General features: G+C 39.7%; 1 protein-coding gene across 2 annotated transcripts in view; it reads right to left on the minus strand.

The window, feature by feature from the left end:
• Positions 1–15,689, minus strand: part of PTGER3 (prostaglandin E receptor 3) — an 82,795-nt gene that overhangs the window by 12,767 nt on the left and 54,339 nt on the right. The window contains exon 3 of one of the 2 annotated variants that reach the window (XR_005022246.1): positions 3,591–3,781. The exons of the other annotated variant lie outside the window; for it this stretch is intronic. The gene's annotated coding sequence lies outside the window, so the exon portion shown is untranslated. The remainder of the gene's footprint in view (positions 1–3,590; positions 3,782–15,689) is intronic. 2 annotated transcript variants of the gene reach the window in all.

Here is a 15,689-nt window from a genome sequence, read left to right on the forward strand (position 1 = left end):
CCCGTGTGCCACAACTACTGCGCCTGCGCTCTAGAGCCTGCGAGCCACAACTACTGAGCCCATGAGCCACAACTACTGAAGCCTGCGCGCCTAGAGCCCGTGCTCTGCAACAAGAGAAGCCACCGCAGTGAGAAGCCTGTGCACCACAACGAAGAGTAGCCCCCGCTCGCAGCAACTAGAGAAAGCCCACGTGCAGCAATGAAGACCCAACGCAGCCAAAATTAAATAAATAAGTAAATTTAAAAAAAAGAAAGAAAGAAAGAAAAGCACAAGTGCAGCTGGCAGTAATGGGCACTTCACTTCGGGACTAAGATTGGGTAAAGCTGGGCAGCAGCTGAGGAGGCAGAACGGCTTCCCACCTCAGAGAAGTCTAAGACTTTGACACAATTTGGGGGATTACAGACTGATAACTGGTAGCCAGAAACCTCATGCAGGAAGGAAGGCTAAATGTTAAAAATCCCATTCTGTATTACTCAGCCATAAAAAGGAACGAAATTGGGTCATTTGTAGAGACTTGGATGGATCTAGAGACTGTCATACAGAGTGAAGTAAGTCAGAAAGAGAAAAACAAATACTGTATATTAATGCATATATGTGGAACCTAGAAAAATGGTACAGATAAACTGGTTTACAGGGCAGAAATTGAGACACAGATGTAGAGAACAAACGTATGGACACCAAGGGGGGAAAGTGGCCGGGGGGGGAAAGTGGCCGGGGGGGATGGTGGGGGGGGATGGGGGGGATGGTGGTGGTGGGGATGGTGGGGGGGGGATGGTGGTGGGGGGATGACTTGAGAGATTGGGATTGACATGTATACACTAATATGTATAAAATGGATAACTAATAAGAACCTGCTGTATAAAAAAATAAAGTGAAATTCAAAAATTCAAAAAAAAAAAAAATCCCATTCTGGGAGGAGCATCCCAGACTCTACAGGGAGCAATGGTTGCTCTAGCCTCTGGCCCCCAGGGAATACTATCCACCCTTCTGCCACATCTGTTACAGTGCCTGCAACATCTGCTCTCACATCTGGCTTCTCAGGAGACTCTGAGAAGCTGGAATATCAACACTGAGGTTGTACCTCACCCCCGAAGTTTTCTTTATTTCATGCTACAAAGTAAGCAGGGGGGAAAGTTTTCCCTTCAGAAATCTGGCTTACATTATATAAATGAAATACAAGACTTTCTCAATACCCTGAAATCTAGCCAGCCTTTTGTGGGTAATATCCAGAGGTGGGGAAATTTTGACTGAATACTGCTTCTCTGTAAGAAGAATATAATAGTTTCTTCCACAGCATTTGATAAAATCTTTGGATACTATACTTCCCAAGAGCCAATTTAGTCATTTTTCCACTGCTAAGAAAATTTAAATCTCTTTTCCAACTAGTTTTTTTCATTAGGAGGGCACTTATAATGCATTTTACTTGAATATTTATTTCAAAATTCCAATTCCAACTTATCACCAAATCCAAGTGAATCTTGTTTTTTGTTTTTTTTTAATGTATCTGGGAAATCCTTTCTTCCCTAACCATTCTGCATCTTTCTTAGTTCCTCCTTTATTACCCACCCACAGTGTCACTGCAACCTTCTTTAGTCCCCTAAGTGATTTCTCTGCCTCTAGGCTCTGCTATAACCCAGCCCTCATAAAATCCCACATTCAGCCTATGGCATCGAAAAAAATGGATTCTAAAACATACCTGGTTAGAATCCTGGTTCCAATAGTTATTAGCTGTGTGACCTTGAGGAAGTTAGTTGAATTTGCAGGGCATCAGTTGCCTCCTCAGTTAAATGGGAACAGCAGTAGTTCTACCCCATAATATTATCAGTAGGATTAAAAGGGAGAATGTATAGGAAGAGCTTAAAACAGAAATTGACACAGAGTAAGCTCTCAGGAAGTATTAGCTATTTCAGCTACATTGGGCATGTCATTCATTATACCACCTGCACCTACAGACCCTTATAAGGGAAGTTCCTCTGCTCACAGCTCCACTGAAGGGGCATCCACATCCACAGGCTACCATATTTTGTACAAGGATTCTGCATATCCCAGGAATACCCAGTTGGACAAGGTATACAAACCTAAGACATATAGCCTTGCCCGTCAAGGAACAATGAGCTGACAAGGCAGATATTTCCTCTCTTGAGAATCTGAATTTGGAAATGTTGAAAAAATCAGGAGGTTAGCAGCAGGACCAGTGCCATGAGGAAGCAGATATTATAAGTAAAGAAAAATTATAAAGTTAAGAAATTATATTGACAGTGGAGAGAAAGACTTGGCAGTTGGTAATGGAAACACAGTCAAACAGGTAGAAAATAGCTAGGTCCAATGATGGCGGAAGATTAGCAAGGAACTCATTTATTCCAACAGTTGATTCTCTGGATCCTGATCTACCCTCCAACTCCAGCCTACGTACTCCAGGCCATGATATTCCATTATAATAAACCTCCCCTTGCTTGAGTTAACCTGAGTGGTGCTCCATTTCTTACATCGCAAAGAGACTAAATAACAACATTGGCCATTGCAGACACCTTAGTTGATGAGTTGGTAATCGGATCCCTACTTTAGCAATTCTTACTGCCCATCAATCAACTCACTGCCCTCCAATTCACCCTGTACACTGTCCCTACAATTCTCCTCATCCTGAGTGGGCTCCCATTCTTTGTTGTTTTTTTTTTTTTAATTTCTATTTATTTATTTTTGGCTGCTTTGGGTCTTTTTTTTTTTAACATCTTTATTGGAGTATAATTGCTTTAATGGTGTGTTAGTTTCTTCTTTATAACAAAGTGAGTCAGCTATACGTATACATATATCCCCATATCTCCTCCCTCTTGCATCTCCCTCCCATCCTCCCTATCCCACCCCTCTAGGTGGTCACAAAGCACTGAGCTGACCTCCCTGTGCTATGAAGCTGCTTCCCACTAGCTATCTATTTTACATTTGGTAGTGTATATATGTCCATGCCACTCTCTCACTTCGTCCCAGCTTAGCCTTCCCCCTCCCTGTGTCCTCAAGTCCATTCTCTATGTCTGCATCTTTATTCCTGTCCTGCCCTTAGGTCCTTCAGAACCATTGTTGTTTTTTTTTTTAGATTCCATATATATGTGTTAGCATATGGTATTTGTTTTTCTCTTTCTGACTTACCTCACTCTGTATGACAGTCTCTAGGTCCATCCACCTCACTGCAAATAACTTAATTTCATTTCTTTTTATGGCTGAGTAATATTCCATTGTATATACGTTGGGCTCTCATTCTTTTGGGGAATATGCACAGCCTACTTTTCTTTCAAGAGCTAGGTCAAATCTCACTTTCTCCATGCAAACCTGGGTACCATACCAGACAGAACTGGATCCAGGCTTGCAGAACCTGAAGAATATACAACTTTCTTTAATGAAATGAATATAAAACCAGACCTCGGAAAAGGCCTGTGAAATGAGGGGCTTTGAGGTCTGAGCTTCATTAGCTTAACCATACATCTGCCTCTGGTACCAACTCAGGAGGAACTTTTCCTCAGTGAAATTATTCTACCAGGTACATTTACAGCAATGTGTATAATCACACAGAGCTGCTAGATAAATTATTACAGTCTTACACTTTGCCTCCCACTTTGGGAACATCATTTGTGAGTGGGCTGCAACATTCTTCCTTCCATTTGGCTAGAATTGGGGTTGTTCGGACATAGCCAAAGTCACTTAGAAGTATCAGTATCTCCTGATTGTAAGTTCCATGGAAGCAGGGTTCACACCTATTTTGTTTCTGCATCATGCCCACATATCACAGTGCCTGGAACAAAGGATGAACTCAATAAATATTTGCTGAGTGAATGAATGAATGTATGATCTTTTCATTAAGATTCTAGTTCTTTAAAAGCAGGGCCTGTACTATAAATACTCTCTAACTAACTCCAAAGAGCCCAGCATGATGTATGACACAGAGTGGCACTAGTTAGTATTTGCTGGCTGACTTATGATGCACTATGTATGTATAAGGGAGATTCTTTTTCTTTAAGCTTGGCGATAGCCGTGCACACCTGGTCAAATTCACAACCTGCCTTATCTTGTATGCACTCCCCAGGTCTATAAAGGTAAACCATGCAAAAGGAAGAACAATTGATTGGCATCAACAAGATAGTAGACTAGAGACTAACCCTTTCCTACACCATCCTTGCTGCTCTCTGATTCATTGAATTTGGTTGGTTTGTTCCACATCTGGAGTTTTCTGGTTCTCAGAACCAGGGGGATATAGCCCTATACCCAGACATAGACTTTAATCTGAGCCTGGCTCCTGAAAAATCCTGGCCTGCAGGGATTTATTGTCATGAAGAACTTGAGCTGGCCAGAGGCCTATTAATGCCCATAATTGTCGGTTTGAATAATGAAAACTTGTTGTTACTGGGTATACAGTACTGCATGGCTTAGCTATTGTAGCTATCTGTTATGTTGCTAATTCACTTAAATAATAACATTATTTAGATTGATCAAAATAACAAAATTATTTTAACTATTCAAAATTACTAAGAAAATAAAGGTAACCTAGGAACTCACAACCTACTCTCCAGTTGAAAGGGAAAATATTTTTTAAACTTATTTTTTCAAAGATGGGAAAAAATGAAGTTGTGCAGTTCAGAAAAATAGGGAAAGTATTTTGATGAAACAACAACAATATTCTTTAAAGCTTTAAATACCTCCTAATTATTTTTCGGATCAGTAAAAGTATTGTTTTCCATTTCCTCCCCACAGCCATGGAAACCATTCCATCATCATAGCCCCAGGCAAATGGGACCATTTTAAGAAGGAGGAAATGGCATGGAGGCAGGCAAAAGCCTTTCTAGTGCTAGGAGGCGGGGATGATATAGGAAGAGAAGCAGGAGAGATGTCTTTACTTCTCCACCACAACTGCCTCAGCATCAAACCCCACAAGTGCGAGGGTGACAAAAGAATAGAAACCTCAAGTAGAAAGAAGGGATGGTTACAAGTCTTTGAGGACACAGTCTCAGAGTGTGCCCTGGCACACATGTATGGATACTTCTGGAGAAGGGGAATAGCAGAGAGAGGCCATGATGATTGTCTGGGTGCCCCCAGCCCTCACATGGTAGAGAAGGTCCCCCAGAGTCTCCCTGGGGTTCATGGAAAAGAGAGGAAAGCTAAACGCCAGAGGAGCTGCCATGGAGCTGCTATGTTCAGGACCAGAGTGACACCCTGGCAGAGATAGCAGTTCCTATGGGTTGGACAGCCCAAAGCAGTTTCCAGAGGAAGGAAGTGGCAGAGCCTTGAGGGTCTGCTGTGCCAGTGAGACAGCAATGGGGCTGAGTCAGCAAAGTAGGACCACAGGGCTCAAATGTGCTGAGGAAACAGTTCACAGGCTTCACCAGCCCTGAATCAACGGGGGATGCCAGCAGCTACCCAGCAACCAGGAAGACCAAAATCAACTCTAGGGAGGGTAGGGAGGACCCAGCGGACAGAACCAGGTCCCCTGTGTGGACAAGCTGCCTCTCTTTATCTGCCCCCATTGCCATGAGGGAATATAAGCTTCTTCCTTCACACAGATGCCATCTTGGCTAAGGAAAGAAGGAGCTGGGAGAAACCATGAAGAAAGAACACATCCCTTAAAGAGACTGAGTTAATACAAACTGAGAAAACAGATGGACAACATACCTTCAACTGTAAGTTTAAGAACCTACCCTCTACTGTCCCACCTCCCAGCCCCTGACCCAGCCAGCAGAGAACATAGACTTGTAAGGAAGTTTTGTTCTGTATAGAAGATTTTTAAAGACATTAAAAAAATACCTAAGTTTAGACTGTACAATTATCACCCCAGCCTTTAGCAAAAGTAGAGACTCCAAGAGCCAAACAAATGCAAATAGCACTAAATAAATATAGTGACCACCTTTTAAATCTGTGACTATGGGCCTTTGTTTTCCAGTTTAAGGCATTATAAGGGAGACAAAGAAGGAAGCTGAAACAGTGCCCAAGATGACTAATAAAAGAAGCCCATCCTAATTCTAAACAAGTCAGGAGTATACAACTAAAGACAAATTAAATCTAATAATAGTCGCAAGTGTTGTTCTGTTGCATAACTTATAATCAGAGACAGTCAATGGAAGGTCTCATTGCAATTTTACATCCAGTTTTTAAAAGGTAAGTCACAGGACATATGGCTCAAATAAAAAGAAAATAATCGAATGCATTCTTATCGTATATTACCAAATTGATAGCGGTGAAAGATTAAATAAGATTAAAAACTATCATAAATATGGTAATTGCACTGAGTAATGGATTTTGTGATGAATTAATCCTGATCCTCCAGTTCAGAGCTGATTTGCTTGATCTCTATGCACTTGGGCATTCCAGAGGATTTTCTAGTCCCTGAAGCTACAGGTGTGGTCACTGTCTGAGGTAAAACACTTGCATTCTTATGAAGTTACCTGATCACCTGCAGTCCCTTCTATGCATAGGGACAACCACAACCATCCAATACAATCAAATTAAATCAGCACCAGAATAACACTGTCATGAGGCTAATGACTAGATACTAGCGGAAGCTATCAAGGGTCTTTTATCCAACAGGCGAGTAAATTCCACAGACCAGTGAAGGTTAATTCAATTCAGCACTCACTGATTGCGTATCGTCTACGCGTAAGACACCATGCGAGGCATTGAAGGAAAATCTTGACTCATCAATAAAAATGTTATAAGCTGTATATAATTAAATAGTATTCATTATGTGGTGTAAGTCATACATATTTAATGGTTATGATAAGTCTAAATTCTTGACATATTCCCATTTCTCTAAGTGATGACAGCAAAGAAAAATGGTTAAAGTCTCATTAGTCACAATTTGGCCAATTGGAATCTGGATCTTATATAAAAGTAGTTTCAAAGCCAGTTGCTTATCTTTAAATACAAAATAATATAGCAAATTATTTAGTATTCAGCTTCTTTTGTTCTTAGTAATATAATAATAATATAGTAGAATAATATAATAACTATGATCCTCGGGCAGAAACTTGATAGATTCTTTTACATAAAATAACCAATACACATAAAAGACATTTAGAAAGTCATGTAATACGAGAAAGAAAGACATCCTGCCGTTTGTGACAACACAGATGGACCCCGAGGACATTGTGCTAAGTGAGATGTCGGACAGAGAAAGGTATGGTAGGATATCACTCATATGTGAAATCTAAAATAGACAAACTCATAGAAACAGAGAGTAAAGTGGTGGTTTACCAGGGGATGGTGGTGGTGGGGATGGGAGAGATGTTGTTTAAAAGTACAAACTTGCAACAGGTAGTAAACAAGCTCTAGACATCTAATACACAGTATAGTGTACTAGACAACACTATTGTATTATAACCATCAAACTTGCTAGGAGACTAGAACTTAGTTATTACAACCATTAAAAAAAATGATAATTATGTAGTGTGATGGAGGTGTTAATTATTGCTACAATGGCACTCATATCATGATATATAAATGGATCAAATTAACATGTACACCTTAAATTTATGCTTTGTTATATGTCAAATATGTTTCAATAAATATAAAATTTAAAAATAATTTAAAAGGTACATAAAAATAAGGAACCATTCTTTGACTGTGGCAGGGATTGCCAGTTGCTTTCAAATATCCACTCTCCTCTTCTTTATAATAGAATCTTGATTATTAGCTGAGAAACAATTTAAATACTGCATTTCCAGCTCTGTCCCAGTTAGGTGTGGCCATGTGACTAAACTCTGGCCAATTATATGAAAGCAGGAAGGAGGGTGCAGATTAGTGGCTAGAGCTCAAGCAACCATACTGGGCCATGAGTCGGTACACTAAGAATGACAGCTAAAAATGACATCAATCTCTGACGATGAGGAAATGGCCAGATCATCCCGGGACGGACTATATACAGAGTTTATATAAGTAGGAGAGAAATATCCTTCTATGTTTTATTTAGTTATTGTTATTTTAGATTTTTTTTTTTTTGCAGCCCATCAAAACCTAACATACATAACATAAAGCCATCGCATCAGCCAGTGTAAATTCTAGGCAATTGTCAAGAGAAAACCTGAAGTAGTGCAGAGAGAAGGCATACTAATAAAAGGAAATTAATAGTGCTTTCATCATGTCTAGCCTAAGATGAATCCATTATCTAAAATGTGCAATCTTCAAGGCTTCAGGAGTTGACATGATGAGACTGAATTTTTTGGCCCTAACATAGGTTGTACCCAGCAGTTCAATGATGACTTCAAATTATTTGCAGGTAATTTTCCCAAAATTTGTACAGTATTTCTGCATTTTCAAAGAGGAAAGGTGGCATAGCATCGTAAGCCTGCATAATTCAAATCTGCTCCTTCCCCATACTGTGTTTACAACACAGATGGTGACACCGGAAGGAGCTCAGAAACGGAAATCATAAAAGCTGGGCTTGAATCCTAACTCACTCTAAACCTGGACAAGCTTATTTACATTTTATAAATCTCCATTTCTTTGTCTATGTTATAGGGATAATGATAACGTTGGCCCCATTTTCCCCATAGGGAAGTCGGGATAATCAAATGAAATAGGTATATGTCAAAGCGTTATTGTTACTAAAATCATTTTGGTATTTACTTAAGCTTCACTGGGAGAGGGACTTTCTTTTCAACTTTCTGGGATAATTAACTTTAGAAAGTGACTCTTTTCCCACATTAACTTCCTTTCTCTAACCATCTCATTTTCATGATTCTGTAGAAAAAAATTTGTTTTTATGATGTTTGAGTTTTTAAGGGCTACATGTATGCAAGTATTTAAGCTAAAAGGATGTTATTGGGAATGGGTGTTTGGCTAACTTAACAACTGCTTCTTTTGAAACCAGCATGTAAGAAGCACTTAGACAGACATTGAAAATAAAAATAAATTTATTAACTAATTACAGAAGACTGCGCAGTTAAAATATATCATTTACTGATTGAAATCTAAGTGTTCTGTGCAGCAAATTCCCTTTAACCAGGAATTAAGCATCGAGGCGTTTCACATAGCAGAATCTTTCACAGCATTGAGCAATTATCAATGGTCATAAAAATGACTCTGGACCTACAAAATACTGAAGCATTTTCTGAACTATCAAAGAATCAATGTATTTAACTAGCTGAAGTATACCACACCACTATCTTATTTATATAGCAGGAAAGTTCATAACAATAAAAAGACTAGATTATCTGAGATCTACATGGAGCAAAATAACAAAGGTTATAATTCCATTTTACAGGTAGTAAAAGTGAGATTGAACTTCTTGCTCAAAAGAAAGTAGCTTATTTGAATTTGATTGTCAAGAACTGCCTTCTGGATTGTGATTCACTTCATAGGCTCCCTTCCAATTCAAACTAGATGAGTGGGGCTGCCATGTGATTAGCAGTGAAAGTCACCTTGCTTCAACTCCACCTCTCTCCCTCTCTTTGCTTTCTCTCTCTCTCTCTCTCTCTCTCACACACACACACACACACACACACACACACACACACACCATTAGAACCTTCCCTCTTCAATATGATCTTGAAAAATGAGACACTCTACAAGGACATGATCTTGGGGGCTGGCCCTGGCCTCATACTTTAGAGCTAACAGTACAAGGAAACATATGGGAGAAGAGGAACTGACCAGTCATCTAACTGCTTTTTTTTGAAAACCCACCCACCTGCTGCTCACCATCATCAAGGCTGACTGATAGGACATCCCCTGTCCTGGCTCCTCTCCAAATTCTGTCTTCCCTTATAAACTTGCTTTATTTCTTTTCTTTTTCACTGTGACTTTCAATATAGTACCTGAGCCAGAAGGTGAGGGAATAGGGGATGTAGGTGGAGTGAGAAAGGAGGGGACGACTTACCCAGGGAGTGAGCACACGTAGACTGGGCCCCAGTCCTTTCTGGGAATTGCAGGGAGATTCATCCTGTGCCTCAGTCTCTGATGTGTGCCCAGGAGAGGATTTTGAAAGGGGCCACATTTGTTTCAGGCATATGTTTTCTCTCCCCAGTACCTTCCCTACAAACTTGGCCCCTCTTAGCCCTCATGGCTTTCCTCAGTTTTCTAAAGAAATCCTATCCCCAGCTCATCATAAAGCTTAGGTGTTCTAAATATCATTCTTGTGAGGCTCTACTAAGTAATTAGAGCCCAAGGAAATAATTGTTTCTGAGATATTAGAGAGTGACAGTGCTTTACTATTTTATTTTTACCCAGATAATGCATTTACTTCCTAAGATGGGGTCTTCCATGTTCTTGCTTAAAGGAATAATAATTCTGGGATTTTAGATCCTATGATGGGTCCTATAGGGTCACGAGAGCTTTTTAAAATCTTTAGTGTCATAATTGAATTGCAGGATACCCAGCTGGTGTTGAAAAATTGGTGTGGGGAAAAAACCTCATATTTGGTGTCATAAGTGTTGAGAGTAGCATGTAAAAGAAACAGTGGTTTTTGTTTTTGTTTTTTTTTAGAAGCAGAACAATTTTTTAATGAAATTCCAATTAGAAGCTTAATAGACATGACAGACAAAAGAGAGATCTTGAGCTCAGGCTATACTAATAGCTGGTGTCATACTGTTCAAAGTCCAACCCATCACCCCTTGCCCCTAATTCTACCTTACACAAACACACAAACACACACACACACACACACACACACACACACACACGGTCATCCCTGTAGATAGGACTCTGTTGAACCGAACTGAAATTCTATTGACTCCCAATCTCTTCTGCCTCTTCCAGCTGTAGGATTCTATGCAACCAATTGTGTAGACACACCTAGCAGTAAAATCTCAAAATATACCCTCCTCTCTACAGTGCTCTCAAGTGGAAACAACCCAAGTTAGAGTCAGAAAAGAGGGCAAGCAAGCATTTCATCATTTCATTTGATTTCCTTTAGGGCTCAAGCAAATAAAGAAATATTCATTTAAAGCCTCACCCTATGCTATGAATCCCACTCAGGGAAACAGGAATGAGAAATGCAGTTTCTAATCACTTAGCACAGTGACTGGTATCTTGGAAGCATTTGATGAATGATCATTGAGGCTGAGTTGAATATTATAGCAAAATATGTCCAAGGCTCACAACGTAAATAGCTCCAACATCACTGTGGGCAGAACTCTTTGAGATTAATTCCATTAGATACTTGAAAATAAATTCCACTGACTTTATTGTTTCTTTTACTTCAATTAAAGTACATATTTAGCCCCTCAGTGTTGAACTCCTCCCTCTTCTAACAGCAAATGCAGATATTAGAGCTAGATATACTTCCTTCCCACCTCCAGGTAGCCTCTAAGAACCTCATCCTGGGACTTCCCTGGTGGTCCAGTGGTTAAGAATCCGCCTTCCAAAATGCAGGGAACATGGGTTCGATCCCTGGTCGAGGAACTAAGATCCCACATGCCACAGGGCAACTAAGCCCACGCGCCACAACTACTGAGCCCATGCACTGCAACTACTGAGCCCACACGCTGCAATGAAAGATCCCACATGCCACAAAGAAGATGCTGCATGCCGTAACTAAGACCCAACACAGCCAAATAAATAAATAAATATTTTAAAAAGGAAAAAAAAGAACCTCACCCTTCCTTTCTGCCCAGTGGGACACATTTGTCTTTAATTCATTTACTTTTCAGTATCATTGTCCTACCTTTGTTACGTGTTCTTCCCAAAAAGCAGAAGATGTAACAGATGATGTCTCTGTTAAAGGGAAAGATCCTGGAGAAACCAAGGAAAATCCCGTGGTTTTGGTTTGCTTTGTAAAGCGCCTGCCTGCACGTGGGTCACTGGTGAACACACCTCTGGCACCTGAGTTAGAGGACCCCTAGTGCCATGCTCGCTTTCTTAGAAATTCACTACGAATTGCCAAGTGAGCCAGTCTTAGGCAGCAATCTACATTTTGTATGGTTAGGCTAGAACATCCAACAGACTCTCCTTTTGCTTCAGTGCCTTAATAAGCCTGGGTGTGGTTGAGGAGCATTAGTGGAAGTAAGATCTGCTGTCTCTGTCTGAAGGGCTCAGGGCAGAGTTTTTCAGGAATGACCTATGGAGGCTGCTCAGGTGTGTTTTTGGGTTTTTCAGTCTTTGACGTGTGTGACATTCATGCTTTGCTCCTTGAGGGCAATCTGTATCCCTGTGTGGCCCAGCACAGTAACAGGCAGACAGGAGAAGTGAGTGGGTGAATGAAAGACAGAGTGAGTGAGAAGTAGAAGTGATGGGGAAACTGTGGTCTAGTGATATGAGTACTGAGAGGAAGCAGAAAAGCGTTTCCAAGTGTTAACCAAACAAAGCCTTGGAGCTGGGCTGATAGCTCCCAGTTCAGCTTCCTTGCAGGTCAAAAGGAGAATTTCATCAGAATTTGTTTCTCTTGAAAAGCTCCCCATTCTTGGAAAGAAAGTGTTCTTTCACTGTTTATCAGCCTCTGACTCCACAGCTGTGTTGCCAAAAGGGCTAGGAGCAAGAGTGTGGGATCCAAAGCTCAGACTATTCAGACCATGAAGCCAAGGGCTGCTCTGCCCCTCATACCATCCTGCTAACCACAGCTGCCTTCTCTTCTCTCTGCCAGCCTGGACGATTGTCTCTCAGCAGGCCCGTTCCCTGGGTTATTCCGCAGACAGATGAATCAACAGACAGATGAATCAACACAGGCAAGGTTTTCCCTTCATGTTACCTTACAAGCTTATCATGAGTATAAGAAGTGTTGCACCCACTGAGACTAATGGTCCCTCCAATTTAATATTTTGTCCAATGGTGGCACCAAGGGACCTTTTACTGGGAAGGAATAAGGGACATTCTGAATGACATGTATGCCAAAAGTTTGGATGCTATCATCTCTAGTTTCAGTCCCTAACGTAGTTAACAAATATCTGTTGAAACATGTACTGTATATCTAGCACTGTGGTAAGTTATGTAAGCCTTAATTTTTTTTCAAACCCCTCCTTGGACATCCTTGCATTTTTGATTTGTACTGTTTGTACTGTGGTCGTTTAAATCAATCTAAAAGATATTTCTATGTCTACTATGTGTCTACAGTTCAAAGTTTGTGGGAGGAGAGGAAATGGAAGTGCCTGGGACGCTAAGATTAAAAAGATGTGGTCTCTCATTCAAGGAGCTAATAGTCCAGTAGGAGAGCTAGAAGCATGCATAGCTGACTCTAATACAAGTCAAGCAGGGAGACGTAATCACAGAGGCATAAATAAGGTATTATAGATGCACAAAGGGGGACTTAGTAATTCCAAATGAGGCATTAGGAAAGAATTTTTAAAACAGGTGTCATTTAAGCTGGGCCCTGATGAATGAGTAGAATTTTTTCCATTAAGAAGAATACCAGGGCTTCCCTGGTGGCGCAGTGGTTAAGAGTCTGCCTGCCAATGCAGGGGACACGGGTTCGTGCCCCGGTCCGGGAAGATCCCACATGCCACGGAGCGGCTAGGCCCGTGAGTCACAACTGCTGAGCCTGCGCGTCTGGAGCCTGTGCTCCGCAACGGGAGAGGCCCGCGCACCGCGATGAAGAGTGGCCCCCGCTCACCGCAACTAGAGAAAGCCCTCGCACAGAAACGAAGACCCAACACAGCCATAAATAAATAAATAAATAAATTTAAAAATGGTCCACATCAAAAAAAAAATCTAAAAAAAAAAAAAAAAAAGAAGAATACCAGTCAAGCAAAAGAAAGAAAACGTAGAAACAGAACTGTGAAAGTACATAATGTGTGTGAGGAAAGGATTCCCAGAAGGCTGGGAATCTGTGTTGCCAGATAAATCTGGAAAGGTGGGTTGGGACTAGCTTAATGAGAGCTTTGAAGAAGTGAAAACATTCATACTTTGTACAGTGGATACTGGGAAAGCATCAAAGGTTTTCTGAGTGCACTGCTGCTATCTCCACTATCCAAATAAGAAAACTGAGGCTTAGAAAGGGCATGAAAGTCACTCTTAGGCAAGTGTGGAGGTGGTAGTTGAACTGAAGCTTAACTTCAAAGTCCAAATACTGCACCTAGTCCTTTTTTCTTTTTTTGAGATATAATTGATCACAATATTACATCAGTTTCAGGTGTAAGACATTATTTTATATTTGTATATATTGTAAAATCGTCACTACAATAGGCCTAATTAGCATCTACCACCACATATAGTTATGATTTTTTTTTCTTGTGATGAGAACTCTTAAGATCTACTCTCTTAGCAACTTTCAAATATACATTCCAGTATTATTAACTAAAGTCACCGTGCTGTACATTACCTCCCCATGACTTATTTATTTTATAACTGGAAGTTTATACCCATCCAGTCTTAGTCTTAGTTTTTACCTATAAAGTGATAATAATAACAGTACTTCTCTATCTACCTAAAAGTTGGATCAAATAAAACTACATATGCTAAAATGCTTTAGAAATTATAAAAGAATTCTGTAAGTATTAATTATTAGTATTATTTTATTGTTACCACTTACAACTAATATTATTGCTGAAGGTAGCATAAATGCATTTTTGCAAATGCAAGTAGTGTTATTTAATGTCAATACCGGCTATAAGTGATTGAGTTCTACTGTGCTTTGTACATGTATTATCTTATTTCCTTTCACCATACTGTGAGATAGGAATCTTATTTCCAATTTACAGATGAGTAAACAGAGGCAGAAAGAGATTAAAAAATTCCCCAGTCACGTAGCCTTTAAGTCAAGAACTAGGCTGCAAATCTATGTCTTTGAATCCCCAAACTCTTTCCATAAGGCTGCCTACTGCTTTCTCATTGATGATGGTATAAACCTTTCAGGTGGCAGTGGCACATGGAAATGATGTCTTCAGGAAGCACTTAATGCTGCCAGTGATTTCAACACTTCCAGCAAGGATGGCAGTGTCTGATTCTGTGTTTCAAAAAAGATGTAACTATTTCTAACCCAGTTAAGGATCATGCTGAATAAATAAGGAATATGTTTCCTTTAGGCTTAATTTTAACTGGAAAACATGACCTATTCTGTCCCACCCTCTGAAAATGAAATAAAGTCTTTCTTTGAGAATAATTCCTCTGTTGATTTAAAAAACAAAACAAAACTCCTTACTGATGCAATTGTATTGATTCTTTATAGTTATTTCAAATTTTAAAAGCTTCCTTAAACACCTACTGAATCATTTGTTTCTATATTTTAAAGTATATTTCTCTTTTTTCTTGGTCAAGAAACTTTAAAAAAAAACACTAAGTAGGATTGGTAATGTACAAAAATTTGATGAATATTATTCATGCTCAGTTTATTCTTCTAAAATATATGTTTTACACATAGTAAAAAATTATCAGAGTAGGTAACAAGCTGACGTTGACCAAATTCATAATCTTGGCAGTTTTTCATATTTAATGAGGGCAATCAGATACTCCAGGCAATAAAATCATTGCTAATAAGGCCACCAGATATTCCAATTTAATGGGAAAATAATTGCTGTTGCTTTTTTTTTTTTTAATATAACATTCTTGTTTTCCTGAATAGAGTTTTCAAAAAATGTTGTAAACTAATAAGGTAAACACAGAGACCTCGAAAGGCTGGCTTTGAGATTAGATCCAACTATGATTCAGTTAGTGTCACATAAGGCAGAATATAAAGCACATAAGAATGGGGTTTGAAGCAGAGCACGGCTCAACAGCTAAATTCAGACAAATTTCTTTCTACCATTTCAAATATTTTAGCCATTTCATAACCGGTTTCATGCAATGAA

This window comes from Balaenoptera musculus, chromosome 1, assembly GCF_009873245.2.
Source record: "Balaenoptera musculus isolate JJ_BM4_2016_0621 chromosome 1, mBalMus1.pri.v3, whole genome shotgun sequence".
Lineage (NCBI taxonomy): Eukaryota > Metazoa > Chordata > Mammalia > Artiodactyla > Balaenopteridae > Balaenoptera > Balaenoptera musculus.